The sequence below is a fragment of the Elephas maximus genome, chromosome 1 (genome assembly GCF_024166365.1).
Source record: "Elephas maximus indicus isolate mEleMax1 chromosome 1, mEleMax1 primary haplotype, whole genome shotgun sequence".
NCBI classification, from domain to species: Eukaryota; Metazoa; Chordata; class Mammalia; order Proboscidea; family Elephantidae; genus Elephas; species Elephas maximus.
The window spans coordinates 213198357-213218130 of record NC_064819.1 but is presented as its reverse complement, the minus strand read 5'-3'; the positions used below and the strand labels follow the sequence as shown (position 1 = coordinate 213218130).

The following is a 19774-nucleotide window of genomic DNA, read 5'->3' as shown; positions in this document are numbered from 1 at the left end:
AGTCCACTGGTGCCAGTAGCTTCATCACACTGCACTGGAGAAATATTAGAAAAAGTTTATCATTGGAATCTTTATATTGCTGGGATAGCTTCTTGCTAAATGGGACAGTTAATCTTATTGTTGTTAGTTGCTATCAAGTTGGCCTCAACTTGTGGCTACCTTGTGTGTAACAGAACAAAATGCCGTCCAGCTCTGTGACATCTTCATGATCGTTGCCATGTTTGAGTCCATTATTGTGGCTGTGGTGTCCGTCCATCTCATTGAGGGTTTTCCTCATTTTCACTGACCTTCTACTTTACCAAACATGATGTCCTTTTCTAGCTATTGGTCTTTCTTGATGGTGTGTCAAAAGTAAGAGAGCTGAAGTCTTGCCATCCTCATTTCTAAGGAGCATTCTAGTTGTATTTCTTCTAAGCTACCGTAGGTTAAGCCATGTTAATTTTTAAAACAAGAGGTTTTAGCAGTAAAACATCATCTGTGACTTTCCTCTATTTAAAATTAAGTTCTCTCTACTCTCTACTTGACTATTGTAGAATTACATTATGTAACTGTTTTTCCCTTTGGCATTCATAAAAACAAGAAGCATGTATCTTGAGGTCATCACACATTGAGCAAAAATGTTCAATACATGGATAAAAATTCCACTTGGCTTTTTGATTACTAGCGAGCCTCACATAGATTTGTAGTTTTCATGTATTTTGGAGTCTTATACTCTCTGGGTAGTCTTTTATGGAAAAAAAAAAGGAACAATAAACAAAACATCCTGTTTTTATAATATCCAGCACAAATCCCAGTGGAATTATTACAGAAATAGCTAAAAGTTCTTCCTATATCAGTTAGCAGCTTTTGATTTCCATTATTTAATCTTTTTCTTCTCAAGTCGTTTTTTCAAGTGTGACCAAAACAAAATTATTTGAGTCCTCAGGCACTGAAGTCCTGCTAAGTGTTAATTGCCCAGGTTTTAATAAAGAGTTTGACGATAAACTGAAAAGAATGTAGGCATGACCACAGAAAATGTAGTGACCATTTTAAAATGAAAATTATTTCTAAAAGTCTCTTTGATCCTTTTTTTTTTTCTTTTATTTTAAAGTTGACTCTTTTGGAAGCATAGAAGGATTGCTTTAAGTGCTTGTGTTAAAAATAAAAAAATAATAAGTGAAAATTGAATAGAAAAGATATTTTTAAGGGGTTGTAATATGGCTTTAGGACCAGTGAAAGAGCCAGAATGATGATTCAGAAGCTGAAAATAACTCTACGTTTTATGCAATCAAGTAAAACTCTACCTTGGCATTCCCCACACCGAATTAGCAGGGAGCTGGAAGTCATTCCACCCCCAGCATGCCATTATGGATGACACGCTGGGCTATGACAAACTGCTGGCTTAATGGAGCGTGTGCTGCTAGAAGTACAACCCTGATGTACAGGGTGGATTAGAGTTGAGTGACCTCAACTCATATTCATTTCCTCTGAAAGGAAAACTAACAAGTCCCTATCTGTTCTAATGAGCCTTTATGTAGCATGGCTTCTCATGAGGGAACCCAGGCACATCAATGGCATAAGTGGGCCATGTTTCTGTTTGATGCTTACTTGCCCTGAAAGGGCTTCATAACACTACATCCTGGTCTTTAGGAATCTCAGAGGAATACCATGGAAGAGTGAGGGATTGATTTTTCTTTTACTCTCTTACCATTTTTTCTGAGTTTGTTTTCTATGTGGTTTTATGCAAAAAGTGGTAAAATAAACCAAAAAACCAAACTGGTTGCCCATGAATCTGTTCTGACTCATGGCAGCTCCATGTGTGTCAGAGTAGAACTGTGTTCCATAGAGTTTTCTATGGCTGATTTTGGGGAGGTAAATTGCCAGGCCTTTCTTCATAGGTGCCTCTGGGTGGACCTGAACCTCTAACCTTTCGGTCAGCAGCCTAGTGTGTTAAGCATTTGCACCACCCAGGAACTCTGTAAAACAGAAGGAAGAGGATATAAGTTAATTCCCAAACCAGCTCCCTTTCTGTCGAGCAAATGAGTAAACCTCTCTGGGTAGAATCTTCTCATTCAAGAGCCTGAGTGATCTTTGTGCCTGAGAGTTTGATGCCTCCCCTTAAGTCCTTGTGACCTAAGGTGGGACTAGATGCTGGGCCCTGTCAAATAAACAAAACTGGCAGGCTCTAATTAACGTGTGATGCTACGCTAATTAAACAGAATTGATGGGAAGTATGGGGAGGATATTAGCAATGGAATAGTGATGCTTGCATGTAAATGATCTTAATTGCCCCTTTGACTTAATGCCCTATTGAGATGAACAGGAACATGTCACATCTCACTTAGCTGTATTGTTTTAGACAGTGGCTGCAGACTGAGAAGGACCAGAGTCCATTAGCTTGCATTGTGGTGTCTGCCTTTGCAGACAGAAGGCTTGAGAATGTATATTCTTTTCTTTTTTTTTCTTTCTTTCTTTTTTCCTTCAAAGGAAATTAAATCACAGCCCTGACAGGAGAGGGTAAAATCTCTGAGAAGACCTCCCCAGTGCTTGGAATTCACAGATTCTACCCCGTCCCAGTTTTCTATTGTCCTAAGGCAACACTCTCCCCTGCTGGGCTTCTGGGTCTTTGGCTGCCTGCCAGCTCCCTCGGGCCTCTGGCTTTGAAGTGTGGTTCAGGCAGTCCTCAGACCAAGCTGTTGCTGCTGTGGCCTGGGCTTCACTCACCCTGAGTGCCAGGAGGGATGTCCTGTTTTGCAGTATACATTTCGACAGCCCCAGTATTTGTCAGAGGTTCCTAACCCTCTTGCGGCAGAGGGAGCTGGCTTTTGTGTCAGCCACAAGTGTCTGCCCCCAGCCACTCTGCTGCTTCGCTTTGTTTTGGTGTCTGCAGAAGATGGGTTCGCACACAGCTTGTTATCTGAGGGGAGGGACTCTCTGCCTGGGGGAAGACACCAGCGCTGCCAGGCCCCCTGTCACTTTGAAGGGCCTCCTTGGCAGGGCTCAGGGGAACCGACCCAGTGAGTTGAACAGCTCCCTCTGGGGACATTGCATCGACCTTCATTTGATCTAGGACTGGCAGCCCGGTTAGTGAGGATGTAAGTTCTGGCTCGGGAAAGCTTTCTGAACTGAACTTTATTTCCACCATGGTTCTAGGCTTGTAGCTTGGAGTCTGTGCTGTTGCAGATGTAACTCTTCTAACTCCTGGTAATATCTGTTGGTAATTCTAAAAGCAGCTGGACGTGTAAACACAAAATTATATTGGTGGATGCTGAGGAGGAAGAAAATGAGGCTATGCCTTATAATTAGCCAACAGACGTATATATCCTAACCAGAGGGAGAGAGAGAGAGGATGAATATTTGTGTGTCATGCTCATTGATGAACTGTCTTCAGAAGAGCCAATTCAATTCAAATAGAAATTGCCTTGGAAAACTGAAAGCAGACCAAACCTTGTTATATGTGACACAGCCTTGTATCTTACTAAGACTGGTAATAACACTTCCCACACAGGAGGATTTCTTGCCTCTGTTCTAGTAAGCTCCTGTCTCCCAAATACCGCTCCTCACCAACACTGATTTATTTATGTGTATTAAGTTTTATAATGTCCCAAGTTTTTGTTTTGCTCTGTTTTTACATAAAGTCAATTTTCTTAATAATGAGAACACTACATTTTTGGCAGTTCAGTGTGGAGGATGATGAGCTGCTGTTTGCCGTAGATGGGAGTGCAGGCTGCACCATCCTGGGACCTCAGGAGAGGAAGACGTCTGGAAGGGTTCGGAATAGGGAGGGAAAGAGATTTCTAGAAGACAAACTTCACAGTTTTCATAGGGCATGTGTTGCTTGCATTCGATTTACTGTTTTGCAGTCCTTCATGGGTAACGATTAATTTAGCATCCTCACGTTGATATCTTCTTCTTGTTCATTAATGAATGCGTGTGTGCGTGCGTGTGTGTGTTGGATGTGGGGGACAGGGAGCAGATGCGTTGGTGCATCTTGAATAAAAACAAAAAAAAACCCAGCCACTACTGAGTAGATTCCAACTCAAGAATATTAGGGCCTTATTTGGCACAACTGTAGTGATGCCCCAGTGGCACAGTGGTTAAGCATTCGGCTGCTAATCAAAAGGTAGGCAGGTTTGAATCCACCAGCCGCTCCTTGGAAACCCGAGGGGGCAGTTCTATTCTGTCCTATAGCGTCACTATGAGTTGGAAGCTACTGAAAGGCAACGCTTTTTTTTTTTTTTAATAGTGATGGAGGAGCCCTGGTGATGCAGTGGTTAAGCGCTCAGCAGTTCTACTCTGTCATATAGGGTCAGTGGCCATGGGTTTGGTTTGGTTTATGGTGAGGCAGGTATCTTATAATGTTCAAGCCTAGATGTTTTAAAATTGCAAGGTTTTCCCATAATTCATTGCCTAAATTCAGACTTCCTTAGGAGAGACAGGAAATGCAGGGAAATGTGGTCAAACACAAGTGTGGAAGGAATAGTCGCTGTGGCTAAAACCGTAGGCATGGCACTTTCCATGAGTATGAAACATATTTGCAAGTATTCGAAGTGTCATTTCTTAATGCTTACAATAAGTGATGAAGTTGGTAGTGCCAAAGACTCAAAGAATTGTTGACCTAACTTAGGAATGTTAAAATGTACCGTTTCTCTTTAAAATGCTTACTTTCCGACTTGCAACTTGTGCGTACCCTCACCCCACTATAATTTTCTTCAGTAAAAACTAGCTTAGAGATAGAATTCATGTTTCAACTGACCTGTGGAATCCTCTACTGCTTTTCTGGTGAATCCATTGTGCAAGATGTCGAAGATATTGTGGGTTGACAGGAAAAACTTTCCGAGGAGATAAAAAAAAAAAAAAAAAAAGGTATAATTCATTAACAATTTCATTCTGTTTCTGGATGTGTTTTCTTCCCATTGTCAGCAAGTGTGGGAGGAAATGAAAGGATAATGCTGGCACTGAGGGTGTGGTGTGGGTATGTGCTATGTGGTATCCAAAAGTACTTTATAGGAGAAAAAAAGTGTTTCTTTTTGTAATAAAAATAAAATCCAAACACTTTACATTAATCTGTTGTGAAAATTAATGATTCTAGTGTTGTTAAAATTGTTAATCATTACAGACATATGTTATCAAAGACATGTACCTGAGTGAATACATGTACAAAAAGGGTAATTTTGTGCTCCAGGCTTAAACCTAGAATGTCATTAATAACACTTTTGCTGTTGCCAATGGAGAAAATTTGCATAAGAATAAGAAAGCAAAAGATGTCACCTTGAGGGCTACGGTGTCCCGACCCAAGCCATGGTGTTTTCAGTCTCCTCATGTCATGGGAAAGTTAGACGGTGAATAAGGAAGACTGAAGAATTGACGCCTTTGAATTGTGGTGCTGATGAAGAATATTGAATATACCAAGGAATGCCCAAACAGCGAACAAATCTGTCTTAGAAGTACAACCAGAATGCTCCTTGAAAGCAAGTATGGCGTGACTGCGTCTCACATACTTTAGATATGTTGCCAGGAGGAATCAGTCCCTGGAGAAGGACATCATGCTTGGTAAAGGAGAGGGCCATTGAAAAAAAGGAAAACCCTCAGTGAGATGGATTGACACAGTGGCTGCAACAATGGGCTGAAGCATAGCAACAGTTGTGAGAATGGTGCAGGACTGGGCAGTGTTTCATTCTGCTGTGCATGGCGTGGCTATTAGTCAGAACCAACTCAGCGGCACCTAACAACAAACAACAGCCCTGGTGGTGGTGCAGTGGTTAAGAGCTACGGCCGCTAACCAAAAGGTTGGCAGTTCCACCAGTCGCTTCTTGGAAACCCTATGGAGCAGTCCTACTCTGTCGTGTAGGGTCGCTATGAGTCAGAAGTCACTCCATGGCAATGGGGTACCCATTTTTTTAATGTCCTGGAATGGTATTGTTGTTGTGTTGTTGTCAGTTACTGACCAGTTCATTTGGTCTCATGGTATCCCCATGTATTACAGAGTAGAACTGCTCCACAGGGTTTTCTTGACTGTTAACAGAAACAAATTGCCAGGCCTCTAGTTTCTCAATCCCACAGATTTTAAACAAGGTTAGATAGAGGTTCCCTTTATATCAGTGAATTCTGATTAAAATTTCCAATGATAATGTCTACAACTATGAAGCCAGTGCACTCTAGTTTTCTCAGATTGGAACTCTTAAGCTCTCCCCAGAATTGCCTTTGCTTCTGCCCTATCACTTCTCTAGGAGCCCTGGTGGCACAATGGTGAAGCCCTTGGCTGCTAACTGAAAGGTTGGCAATTCAAAGCCACCCAGTGGCTCCATAGGAGAAAGACCTGGCGGTCTGCTTCTGTAAAGATTACAGCCAAGAAAACCCTATGGAGTAATTCTGTGTCACATTGGGTCACTATGTGTCGGAATCGACTTGAAGACACACAACATTCCTTCACTATCCATGTCTTCCCCAACCTAGGGTCTGCTTTGACCCCACCTGCTCTAGGAAGCTAGTTGTGACTACTACAGGCTCTACTGAATTCTTCCTGTTCTCAACTTCTGTTATCCTTAGGAGCATTACCACTCATTTTAGCATGTAGCTCTTAATTGCTTTTTAAAAATAATTTTTTATGTATTAGCTCAGGGTGCTTGTTATATGCTCCTGTGATAACTAGCAAAGTGTTAGGTACCTAGCAAGTATTCTTGATTGGTTGATTGTTATTTCTGTTCTCTGGCTGAACCTTGCTCCTCAAAAAGTGGGCCTTAGGCCAGCCTGTCAACATTACCTGGGACTTGTTAGAAGTTCAGAATCTTGGATCCGGATCAGACCTATAGAATCAAGAATCTACATTTTAGCAAGCTCCCCTGGAGACTCATATACATATTCTAGTTTTAATAGCACTGTTGAGGAGGGTCCCTCTCCTTAAGGGGATAGAGACCTCAGGAAAATTCAACTTTTTCTCTTTTGCAAGAGCCTTATTGTGATTTAGGTACCTGGTTGTGTTGGAGCTCTTACTGTTAACTCTGGGATGTAAATTTACTCTTTACGTTGGAAAAGTGGCTAAAGGGCTCTGTAAGCAAGTCATCAGGACTGTATTTGTATCCTGATTCATGAAAATGACTAGATCCAAATCTTTGATATCTCTTTAAATGGTCTCTTTTCATTCTCATACTGAAGAGCAAAAAAGTATGACTTCCTTTTCCTTAGTTACTCTTTTTTTTCTCCTTTCCCTTTTGCACTTGAAGTGTTTACACCCACTCAGCTTGCTATTTTGAACTCTGGGAAAGAAAATTTGTGGGCATCTTGCAAATTTTTTTTTTTTTTTTTTTTGCAGTCTTTCAGGAAACAAGACTTTAGATTAAATATCTGCCACATTTTCTATGTGTTTCATCCTTCAGGAAAGTGAAGAAGTATATCACGCATGCTTTCAGTCAACATGACACATAGTGTGACTTGCAAAGTATGGATGGAAAGCAGCGCCTGTCCTTATTTGCCTCCTTTCATACAGCTATTCATGATTTTTCCCCCCCATTCCTTCTATTTGTTCTTCACTTCCCTTTCAAGACAGTGTCTAGAATTCTTTATGTGCCAGGTATAAAATATGTTTCCTTGAGAGTGCCTAGGTTCATTATATCAAAGAAGATAACATATGGATTTAATTAATACATACAACAATATGTAGACTACTCTCAGTCAAATTTTAGTTTAAAATATTTTATTATAATTTTAAATTATTTTCATTTGTCCCTGTCTTTGGAATCTAAACCTGTCACCGCAGAAATAAGAAAGGCATTGGTCGGGGATGGGGGAAGGGGAAAGGATAATCTCAGCCATTCAACTACAGTCAGCTGAAGTGCTTCCAGGGAGTCTCCTGGGAAACCCAAGGAGCGTGGTTCCTGTGTATTATGTGGGCTAAACCATTCAGCCAGAGAAAGTCACTCAAGCTCAGTATTTTAGGTACATCTGATTTATTATACATGCAAATAACTGGAATAGGCCGATTGGTGACAAGCATGTTCAAATATTAGCTAATGATAAAGTACCCCATGGTCTAGACCGTGTAAGGAAATACAAATTTCAGGTGTATTTAGTTTTTCTGATGGAGCCAAAATACCATTGAGATTTTTGTTTTGCTTTGTTTTTATCCTAGTAGGGTAAGTCAGGCAGTAAAAGCCAACAAAACAACTGCGTTAATTAGGTTACAAAATTATTTTAGGTGTTGTACTACTGTGTGGTATAGAAATGATGGGAAACCTAGCATCAGAGCTCAGGTGTCGTTGTTCATTTCTAAGGAAATAAACATTTCTAAGGAAATGTATTGTGGTTTGTGCACATGAGGTTTACCTGTTATAGAGGTAACAGATCTGTACCTTCTGAGCTAATCAGGGGCAGTCATTTAATGGAATCATCCGTATGAGTGATTGATATATTTTATATTTACTACTTTTGAAGTTTGATATGAGGTGTAGACACTCCATAAACACCTAAAAATTCAATTGAAATTGCTGACCACTCAGATAGCTAGTTAGATTGAAACCAGAACAGACTTGCTGCTATAGGGAAAAAATTCTTTGAGATATTGGCTTAATGCCTGACCACATTCAGAAAATTTAAGTCTTCTTATGAGGAAAAGATTTCATAATATAAGAAAACAGTACCCTGCCTAAGACATGAATAAGGACAGAAAAAGGCATGGCAGTTGTAGACTTTTGTGTGGATCAATATCACATTATACATTGAAAAACCAGTGAAAAAGGATTCTTAACTTTAGCCCATACTAGAGTTCATTCTGCACCATGAAGGGGAAGTGCCCTAGCTCTTTCTTGGAAAGTGACTAACATAAACATAGATTATTAAATAGCGTATTAGCTTCTCCACAATTCCACCCTGGCAGGTATTCACAGATGATACTATGAATCTAGATATCAAAGGCTATTTGAAAGGGCCTTTGTAACTCTTGCATAAAATGCCTTGAAAAGTACAAAAATATACTCATATCTGTAGATGTTCACAGGTGAAAAATATGTGTTGTACTGTCTTTGCAATTTATTATTTAGGTGCCTTTTTTTCCTTGATCAAGTATAATTTAAAATAACCAAGTCTATTGGTCTCTCTCTTCCTGTCTGGAGCAAAGGAAAGTGAAGAAAACCAAAGACTGAAGGGAGCAGTTAGTCCAAAGGACTAACAGACTGCATGAACCACAGCCTACAGGACCCCGAGACCAGAAGAACTAGATGGTGCCTGGCTAGCACTACTGACTGCTCTGACTGTGATCACAACAGAGGGTCCCAGACAGAGTGGGAGAAAAATGTAGGACAAAAAGTCAAATTCACAAAAAAGACCAGGCTTACTGGTCTAGCAGAGACTGGAGGAACCCCTGTGACTATGGCCTGTCTGACCTGGAAATGAAGTCACTCCTGGAGACCATGTTTCAGCCAAACAATAGACAGGCCCATAAAATGAACAATAACACCCTCGAGGAACGTGTTCCTTAGAACAATCAATTATACGAGATCGAAAGGACAGCATTTGCCCAAAAGCAAATATAATTAGGCAGGAAGGGGTAAAAAATCCAGAGGAAAGGAAACAGGGAACCCAGGGCAGAAATGGGGAGAGTGCTGACACACTGAGGGGGAATGCAACCAGTGTCATGGAATACTTTACTTACAAACTATCAAATGGAAGACTAATTTTCTCTGAAAACTTTCACCTAAAGCATGACAAAAAAATTAAAAATAAGTAAATAAAATAACCAAACCATTTGCATTTGTCTTTTTATATTTATGGCAAGAACCCTAGAATAACAATTAAGATCATTTATCTCTGTTAATGAAGAAGTCTTTTGGAGACTATGTCCAAAAGAGTTTCCTAGATAACTCTTTCATGAATAACAATAAGACCAGAAACTAGACACAGATTTTCTTGGAAGTGAAAAGTATTTCTCAAGGAGTACTGCAGATTTCTACTTGTTTAACACGTATACTTTTTTCTTCGTTGTTAGCAACTTTTTTTTGAGCATGTACCTTCTAATACATTGTCATTGTTGTTTTTAGTTGCCAGCGAGTGGATCCCGACTCATGGCAACCTCGTGTGCGGAGTAGAAAACAAATCTATTTCTACCTTTATTTTTTTGATACTGAGATTAGTAACTATCAATTAATTTTACTAGTGTGTAATTGTATTGGGGGAGTGGAAGTCTGTGGGTAATCCCAAATTGCATAATCCAAAAACATCATTTACTTATTTTTTTTTGAATAGGTTTTGGAGCTTTCATTTGAATATGGTTGTGTATGGTGTTCTGGGACTTTAAGATGTACTGGATCTGCCCTGGGAAGACCAGATTTGGGAGTAGCTGGAGACTGTCCAATTTTCTCTTTCATTCTTCTGCTCAACCTTCCAGCATCTCTTTCTGCTTTTTTTTTTTTTTTTCTCTTAAGGTCCTGTCCAATTGAGATACGGCTTGCATTCTCTCAAACCTTCTCTTGGAGCTAAGACTGTAATTTAATAGTTGGGCTTCAGAAAATGTGCTTCTGCTGGTAGAATGAATAGAGCATATGTATAGATTCTAATTAAACTGTTTATGGGTCTTTAGTAAACAGTGCCTGTGGGCGGCTAAGTATAGTATTCTCAGAATGATTTGGAGATTCATACTAGTGAATTATCTCCAAGACTTCTTATTATCATGTTGAAATGATCTATCTAGATATTCATCTATATTCCTCAACAGAGATTGAATGTAGCTAGGGCTTAACGGCTTTACCGAATTGCACCCTATGAATTTTCATAGCACTAGTAAGTTAATAAGAATCAAGGAGTAGAATTCCCAAACAATCAGTTGTGTCCTTTTCTCATCTCTGATTTTAAGTACACTGATATGATACAGCCATCATTTCCTTGTGCCAGTTGGTCCTGAAAATCTTTTCTGGTATCACCCTTTGTTGTAGCATTTTATTGTTTTCTTTTTCCTTAAACGTTCATTTTACTCTGAACTGGGAATTTTAATTTAGTTGCCATGTGCTCTTGTTATTTTATAGTTTTAAGTAGCGCAGTGACCTAGAAAAAGATACACTAATGGTTTTGATTTGATTTCTGAGTTAATAATCTATAGATCATGTCTTGCTGCTCTTTTTTAAGTATTGTTCTTTCCTTTTGTTTTTCCTCATTAGGTGGCGTCTTTGGACTTTGTTAAAGACGATGGTAATCAGATCTACTTGAAAAATTAAGCAAATTGATTTGGTTGGAATACTCTTTTACCAATTCTTTAACGTTCAGCCGCTAGGTAAGTGGATCCAAGTGCTTTCAGTTTGGTTTCATTTCAAAATTATTGGAAAGATCTCTCAAGCACAATGTTAAGCTTTCTGTGAACTTTTGACAGTAATGATTGGAAGCCCTCAAAGCCTGTGATAGATATCTGGGGGATAATTTAAATGAAAATGTTTGTAAGTCTTTACCACATTTTTGGAAATATCCTGATTTTAGCTGAACACTGGAAAATTTTGTCATTTATAGTTTGAAACCAGATCCTTTTATTTACTATTTTAATGATGATTTGCTTGTTATAATCTTGAAGTAATATGAGAGTATCAGATTTTGCTTTGAGATTTTTATGTGAAATTGTATGGTATTGTGCAATCGAAGGTATAGTGAACATTTTGGGTAAATTAGCAAGTCTCCTTATTTTAACCCATTCTCATTTTACAGAATGTGTGGTTTCTGTGGTAAGAATAGAAATCATAAGAACTTGCTCAACTCAACTTCCTTGTTGCACTGTGTTTCTGTCTCCTGAGAGAGAGCACTCTTAACCAGGAGCAGTTCAGGCTTTTAGCAAATTGTTGGTGCTGCCAAGACAGAATTTAGTGGGAACAGGACTTTGGCTACCGCTAAAATGTCAGTATAGTAAAAACCTGCTCTCTCAAACAGATTCTTGGCATCAGAAATCTCAATGATACTGATTTTCGGGCTTTTTTTTTTTTTTTTTAAATGCAGGCAGACTCATGCTTCAGTTAACCCTTTATATAGTTACAGAAAATTTGGAAAGATTTCAATATCCCTAGCTTAGGTGGAAAGATTTGAGTTTCTGAAACTGTAAATTTTATTCATGGCTCGAAAATTGTACCGCTTGTTACTTAATTTTCCTCTGAATAAATTGGAGTATTATAAAACCTGATAAATGATAATGAATAAGAGAGGAAAGTATCTACTCATTTAGGGAGCAGACTTTCAAATCAAAATGCCTGCTTTATCTGTGGACATCTTAAGACAAGATGTGGTCCGGAAGTTTTTCAGTGATACTGTTGTATGGTTTATGCAATGTCAACAACTCCCCTAGACTTTCTCAAAAAATAATGGAGCAGGAGAACAGTGGGATGCAGATCTCAAATTCTCGTAAAAAGACCAGACTTAATGGTCTGACTCAGACCAGAGGGACCCTGGAGAAATGCTCCCTGGACCTGCTGTTAGCCCAAGACTGGAACCATTCCCAAAGCCAACACTTCAGACAGGGATTGGACTGGACTATAAGACAGAAAACGATACTGGTGAGGGGTGAGACTCTTGGCTCAAATAGGCACATGAGGCTATGTGGGCATCTCCTGTCTGGAGGTGAGATGAGAAGGAAGAGGGGACAGGAGCTGGTTGAATGGAGACAGGGTGAATACAGGGTGGAGAGAAGGATGTGCTGTCTCACTAGGGGGAGAGCAGCTAGGAGTACATAGCAAGATGTGTATAAGTTTTTGTATGAGAGACTAACCTGATCTGTAAACTTTCACTTAAAGTACAATAAATTAATATTAAAATAATAATAATAGTAATAATCTCCCTTGGAACTTGATTTTTAGTGTAGCTTTTGAGCATTCACTGAGTGCAGAAAATATCAAGCATGGAAGCTCCAGGGAATCTTTTCATTTTGCCTGCAAGGTTCACGTCCCAATATTTATTTGTGACCAACCATTTTCATAGTTAAGGGTAGATGGTGTCATTTGAAAAAATTTTTGGATAATTAAAGGAATGGAATGTAAGGCAGTTAGATTAAAAAAAAACCATTGGGAGGAGAGATGTTAAAACCATTTCAAATGCAAAGCCTTAATTTCTTCGATAGCTATAATAGATGCTAGAAGATGAAAATTAATACTCTGAACCACTGACTTAAATGTCTTTGTCTGCCACATTTAATTCTCCATGTACTCAGCAGGTTGGCATTTACAGCTATTCCCAAAGTGCACAATAATGCAAAGTTAAATTTCAGTTAGCGGGACCTAGTTTAGATTACGCTTAGGGTACTGTGCTGCAGGTGTCTCCTGAGAAGGGACATGGCCAGGACTTGGAGTGCAGTGAAATTTCTCGCTGTTTCTTGCACTTTGTGACTTCTGGGCTCTTCTGGTTAAGTCAGCTCATTGGAGCCACTGTGTTTTAAAATAATAATTATTTTTAAGTTAAGTAAGTCCTACAAGAGTTAACAAAATAAAACATACCTTATCATTGCTCTTTAAAAATGTTTGTTAATTTTTGGTTTGGAGGCACTGTTTATTGCTCTCTTCCCCCTCTGTTTCACAATTATTTGTTAGTATCTGATTAAGGCTCACTATATTTACCTTTGATGTAGTTATTACTACTTATTCTTAGTATGCATCTGTTTCCCCTCTGAGAAAGGGAGATAATTCGTATGGTTTTATGAGGATTAAACATCTGGCAGGTAGTAGGAACTCAGTAACTAGTAGTGATTATGACGATGACTAGTAGTGGTAACAGTAGCTGCAATCATTGTTTAAATATAATAGCAATTATATTTTATTGATCTTGGGACTGATCACACTCATGAACGTGCACATAACTCATAGAGATGGATATATTTTTTCTCAATTAAACAGAATACTCCTATTTGTTAGAATACACGCCACATGGTATTGGTAAGTTTTTTTCATGATGGGCATACTACGTACTATCAGCAGCTTCTTGGTGACCTAATTAGTGAACCTCCCTGAGTGTATTAGCCTGAGTGAGGACTTTTTTCAACTTATACATTTTAAATATTTGCCCACCCCTCCTGCTCCAATCGGTAGTAGATAGAAAACAGTTTGCAGTATAAGAAAACTTTCACTCTTAGAATGTTCTTTCTTTTATGTACTTTTTGTGAAAAATAAATACAGATTATTTTATCTTTGTAATCATGCTTCTTTTCATGTCCTGCCATTTTCCTTCAAGTAGCCAGAGCTTCAGACTAGTCTCGACGTTATTTGTTTTATTGTAATATTACCTGGACTATGGACTTTTAACCATGTGCTCAGACTTATATTCTCTCATTCCATCAGATGCAATTCTTTAGGAATCATACGCTTGGTATTTCTTCTTTAAGTTCAGGAGAGATAAGGGGGAAATGAAAATCATTAACATTCATTGGATACTTTCTGTAAGCCAAGCTCAGTGCTAGGTGCTTCATTTTTTTTAAATAAGAATTAAGAATCCCGTGTTCCTTTGTGGAAATTGAATTTCAGGGCAGTAATTAATTTGTGGGGAATCACATAGTTATTATAGTTAGTAATTTTTTGAGTCAAAAGTTATTGCAATCTTATTTTAAAGTAGGAAGTCCAAAATGCATAGTTCTATTTTCAGTGGAAATTATTATGTTTTGTAGTTTTCTCAGGCCCATCCTTCATTCATCCATCTGCTACTTTGTCTTTTGCTATGTCGTCATGTATTTTTCCTGTTATTACTTACATCAATAAGGAAAATAAAAAGAAAGAACACTCTTAGTCCATTCCTTTGGGTCACGTTTTTGCAGGTCTTGTAAAGATTTAATATGGAGGCAAAATAGATCTGTTATCTGTTACATTTCCACTGTCAAATATAATTCACGGGAGACCTTATGAGCTTCAGTGCATGTGGCCTTCAAAATATTTCCTCTTGTATAGAGTCATTTTTATTATCTTTCACATGCATCCAGTTCTTCTGTTGGGTCCTTTGTGTTTTACTTAACTGAAGATTTTATCGGTGATTAACCAAGTGATGTGATACTTGTGGGATTCTTGCTTTACTGACAAAGACTGCCATTTGTTTTGCCATTATAGCCTCTGCAAGTAGAGTCTATTACTGTTAGCTTCTTGGGCTACATGTTTTTTTTTTTGGCTTAAACAAAGAGAAGTTTATTTTCTCGCAGTAAAGTAGGCTAAAAGTCAAAATTCAGGGTGTCAGCTCCACGGGAAGGTTTTTTCTCTCTGTCGGCCTTCTCATCAATCTTCCTCCAGACTAGGACCTTCTCTGCACAGGGACCTCGAGTCCAAAGGACATGCTTTGCTCCTGGTGCTGCTTTCTTGGTGGTATGAGGTTCCCCTGTCTCTTTGCTCGCTTCTCTCTTTTTTATCTCGAGAGACTGCCTCAAGACACAATCCCATCTTGTAGATTGAGCGCTGCCTCACTAACACAACTGTTGGGCTATATGTTTTCATTTTCCCCAAGTTATTTTCTTATACTCTTCTACACAGCTTGGTTCTTCGTTTTTCAAGTGTTTCACTCGGCTAGACCTTCATGTCAGCCAACAAGCATTAATTATGAGCAGTGCACATTTGGTCCCACGAGCATTCTGTAGCTATCTGGAACCCTAACTGAGGGGAGCTTTTGCATCGTTTCATAGGATTCCCTTCTTTCCATCCTTCTTCCTTTCTCCTTGCTTCAGCTAGTACTGCTTTCATCCTTCACTCTCCACACAAAACCTACACAGTGGAACTTTGTGGTCATATACATTGTTTCTGTGATGATGGAATTAACATTTGGGTAAAATTTTACAGTTTACAAAGTCTTCACTGTACATTAAGGCAATGACTGTTGTGCAGATATTACACCTTATTTTGTGTATGAGGAAACAGAGGCTTGGGGGTTACAATTAAGTGATTTCCTTAAAGTCACAGCACTAGTGAGTCACAGAACCAGAGTTCAATCCTGATTTTCGCAAACAAAAGATCCAAGTCCACCTGTAGACACCCAGAAGAAAAGGCCTGGTCATCTACTTCTGAAAAATCAGCTATTAAGAAACTCCACGGAGCACAGTTCTACCCCAAAACTCATGGATTCGCCATGAGTCAGAATCAGTGGCAACAGATACTTTTTCTCCCAATTTCAGATGTCATGCCCTTCACTTCCAGGTCACTGGTCTAGTTTTCCTGACAGTGTTCAACTATTGGTGCTTTGTTGAAGTGGTCATTGTTTTCCATTTAGTATGATTCATATAATGAAATAAAAGCCATGTTGGAGTTTCGGGTAATAGTCAAATCTCATCATTTCAGAGAATGTTGGAGGCAGTACACCTCTACCTTCTTTACAAGGGAGAAAATATTGGGACCCACGAACGCGAATTTTCTAGACCTCTCATAGGCATAACCTTCTTCTAGAAATTGAAGCCTGCGGACACTATTAAGCTCACCCAGTCATTCCTCCTGCTCTGAGAATCTCATAATCTCCAAGCAACATCTTTATAGAATAAGAATGGCCCTTGGAATTTGGGTTCCATTTGCAGTTATAGACTTCATTTTAAATTACTGAACTGAATAGGGCAAAATCATCCACTTAGAGATCTTTATTTTACTTTTGAACCTGATATCACATAGACTTCTCATCCATGAATTGCCAAAAGACAGATTAATTTTAATTACTTTTTCTACCTCGTCTGTTGTTTGCGTTATTAGTTAATACACTTTACTGGCATCAGAGCCTGGTTAATTGTTTTATTTTAGTGTTTCTTGTGTTCATGTCGTATGATCTCATCTGCCCTCAGAACCCCCTTAACACCTTATACTTTTCTCATGTCACTTTTCATATGTATGTTTGTGCCTGTGCTTTTTATCAAAGTGATTTCTGTGAGGTTTTTATTTCCTCTCACACTGTAATCTGCTTGAGGCCAAAGACTACACCTTAATTTTGTTAGTATCCTCTGCAGCCTGGAAAACAATATTAAAAACAAATAGCACAGATTCAATAAATATTTGATTAATTTAGTAAAAAATATTTGGTTGTGAGTTTTCTTTTAAAATTCATTTTGGAGGCTGCAAATTGATACTTGAACACAGACCTTTTTTTTTTAAAGATTTAATTTTAATTATATTAGATGAATCAGCAAGTCTGAGACTTATTAAATATTCAGCTCAGAGTCATAAGAACACATTTATGTATTTTTTGGAGATCTTTCTGAATGCAAAAAATCCTTCTTAAAGTAAAATAACAACATCCTCCCCCCCCCAAAAAAGTAAATCCCCTCACAGCAGCTCATAGGTTCGAACCGCTGACTTTTCACTTAGCTGCCAAGCACTTAACCACTGGGCCACCAGGGATCCTGTGAGATTTAGAGAGAAAAAATAACATTTGGCCTCTTGATTAGAAGGGATTCCTGAAGATATAAGTAGAAATGTGATGTGAATGTGGAGCACAGCCGTCTTTGACTTCAAGACTAAAGCGTGTAAATTTAATTTGGTCTGTGGTGGGAAGTCCCTGGAAATGTTTTAACAGAAGAATGATGCAATCAGAGCTGCACTTTAGGAAGATAAATCTAGCTGGGTTGTGTTGGATGGCGTGGGGAGTGGAGGTGAGGGTGGGACCAGGTGGGCGAAGGACTCCAGCAAGCACAAAACCAATTAGGAGGCATTTACTTTAATTTACAAGAGAGCTGTCACCTCCTGTTGGGCCCTTTAAGTCTCTTTCCACACTTACATCACACAGACACTGCTTGGAAAACTTTAGGGGGCATTGGAGTCCCAGCTTTTGGGAGTTCTTTCTGACTTCACTTCCCCTAGTCTTCCCCCTCAATTCCTTACTTCTCAGTTTTTGCATCTTGGAGCCCTTGTGGCTACTTTCAGCTCAAATTGTTTTCCTTAATAATCTCCTGGCAAGTCTACAGGTCGCTGCCTCTGATAATTGTCCCTTGATTCCATGTAGCCAAGGGCACTGTGCCCTGACCTTTCCTTTGGAAATGTTCCAGTTGGACCCAGAGTACCCTCTGATCTCCTGGCTTTGAGAGGTGGAAGATCAGACAGGTGATAAGCCTCTGAATGGTAGCAATAGGGGTCTACAGGAGACAGGGGATATGAGGGAAAGTGTGCAGGAAGCCAATGCAGGGTATAGGAAGGGTGTGTGTGCTTTACTCTGGGGGTGGGGAGCAGAAGGAAGTGGTCAGTGATGACACTGGGCTTTGAGCCTGGGAGTTTGGACATTACTTTTAATAGAAAAAGGAAGTAAAGAGAAAAGCTGGTTTGGGTAGTAGTATGATGAATTTTATTGCATACCCGTTGAGTTTGAGATAAAAGAAGATGAAAAGCATGTATTTCATACAACTCTGCTCCCCCCCCCCCCCATGAGGGTTTATAGTTAGAAAAAGGAATTCGCTGGAAGACTTGAGTCTCCTTTTTTACTGTTCTTCCAGCTCCTTAAATATATCCTGGGAGCTTAGGATGACTTTAGGTTTTCTCAACCTTACCCCTGCCAAAATCACCCATATTCACCTCCTTAGGAACATGTGTACTTGTCAGAGTACTCTCAGCAGCCAGAAGTGTGCTTTGTAGCCTCCTAAAATAAAAATATATGGGAAAAATAGCTATCTTTTCCTTTTGAGGAGTACGATCATTGCCATCTCACGACTTGCTGGAATAGCACAGCAAAGGAACATTTTTTGGCGGGCTGGAAAATCTAGGGAATGCACACACACTCTCCTTTTCTGTGATGCGCTTGATTGAGACAGTCTAGTTCAGGGAAGCAGGGGGATTTTTAATTGAGCACAAAGATCCAAAAAATGTAATAGACATTTAGATCTACAGTTGTTCTTTCAGTTGGCGGTATTTCTAACAGAATTCTTAGGCTCTTAAATGTGATGGTATCAGTGAATTGTTTGGTTCCAGTGTATTCCACCCCCATCACCTTCCACTAAGCAGTTTTTGAATTTCAGAAGGCACTCTCTTGATTAAATCCGTTTAAGGGCATATAATGATCCTGTAATTATCATTTGTGATTACCTTGTGTGCTAATGATTAAAGCAAACATTCAATAACTATAGGGCAGTAAATATATTTTAGATCCTGAGCCATAAAAAGATTTCCATTAACAAAATCTTTTGTGCACAAATAAATTATTCATTGACTGTAGCAGAGCTTGAGTCTGTCATCAGCCTTAAGTGGAAATTTTGTGAACGCCAATCATCCCAGAAGCCAGCACTAAGTTGGCTTGAGCCTCCATCCTTCTTCCATGGAACCTGAGCTTTTTTGTTATTTGTGAAACCTTTAGTCGGGTTAAATTCAGTGAATATTTATGGCATTTCTACCATATGCAATTTGGCTTTTTGGTGCTGTGGAGGCACGCAATGATGAGTAAGTTGACATTTTAGCCTTCAAGTTGCTTATACACCTAAAAAACAGATAAGATTAGTACATACCTGGCTTGAATATGAGAAAATTTATAGGTGTGCTCACAGAGATGTATAAATCATTGTTTTGCTAATACAGGGGAGAAAGAAATATTGTACGTTTTCTTGTGGGTATGTAGGGAAAAGGGAAATGCGGGAGGGATGAGGGGGGCAAGAAGTGTTTCCTGAGGAAGGCTTTAAAGAAAGGAAGATTTTGACAGGTGGGTAGAATTACATGCATGTAGGTAAAGAGATGAGATAGATAATGTGGGTGTGATCATGGAACAAGAAGCAACATGGTATGTCTGGAACACAACATTTGTATGTAAAGAGGAAGGAAAATACCTAGAGACCTAGAGAGTATAGAGGTCTTTGGATGTAATTAATACATCAGTTTGCTAGGCTTTAGAGAATCTTTACCCATTTTTGAACTAAGGAATGACA

The 19774-nt window shown here is 39.1% G+C and overlaps 1 protein-coding gene across 11 annotated transcripts in view; it reads left to right on the top strand.

Moving 5' to 3' along the window:
- HIVEP2 (HIVEP zinc finger 2) overlaps positions 1-19774 on the top strand; it is a 238237-nt gene that overhangs the window by 127956 nt on the left and 90507 nt on the right. For all 11 annotated transcript variants that reach the window (XM_049902484.1, XM_049902432.1, XM_049902462.1 and 8 more), the window contains one exon: positions 11124-11236. The gene's annotated coding sequence lies outside the window, so the exon portion shown is untranslated. The remainder of the gene's footprint in view (positions 1-11123; positions 11237-19774) is intronic.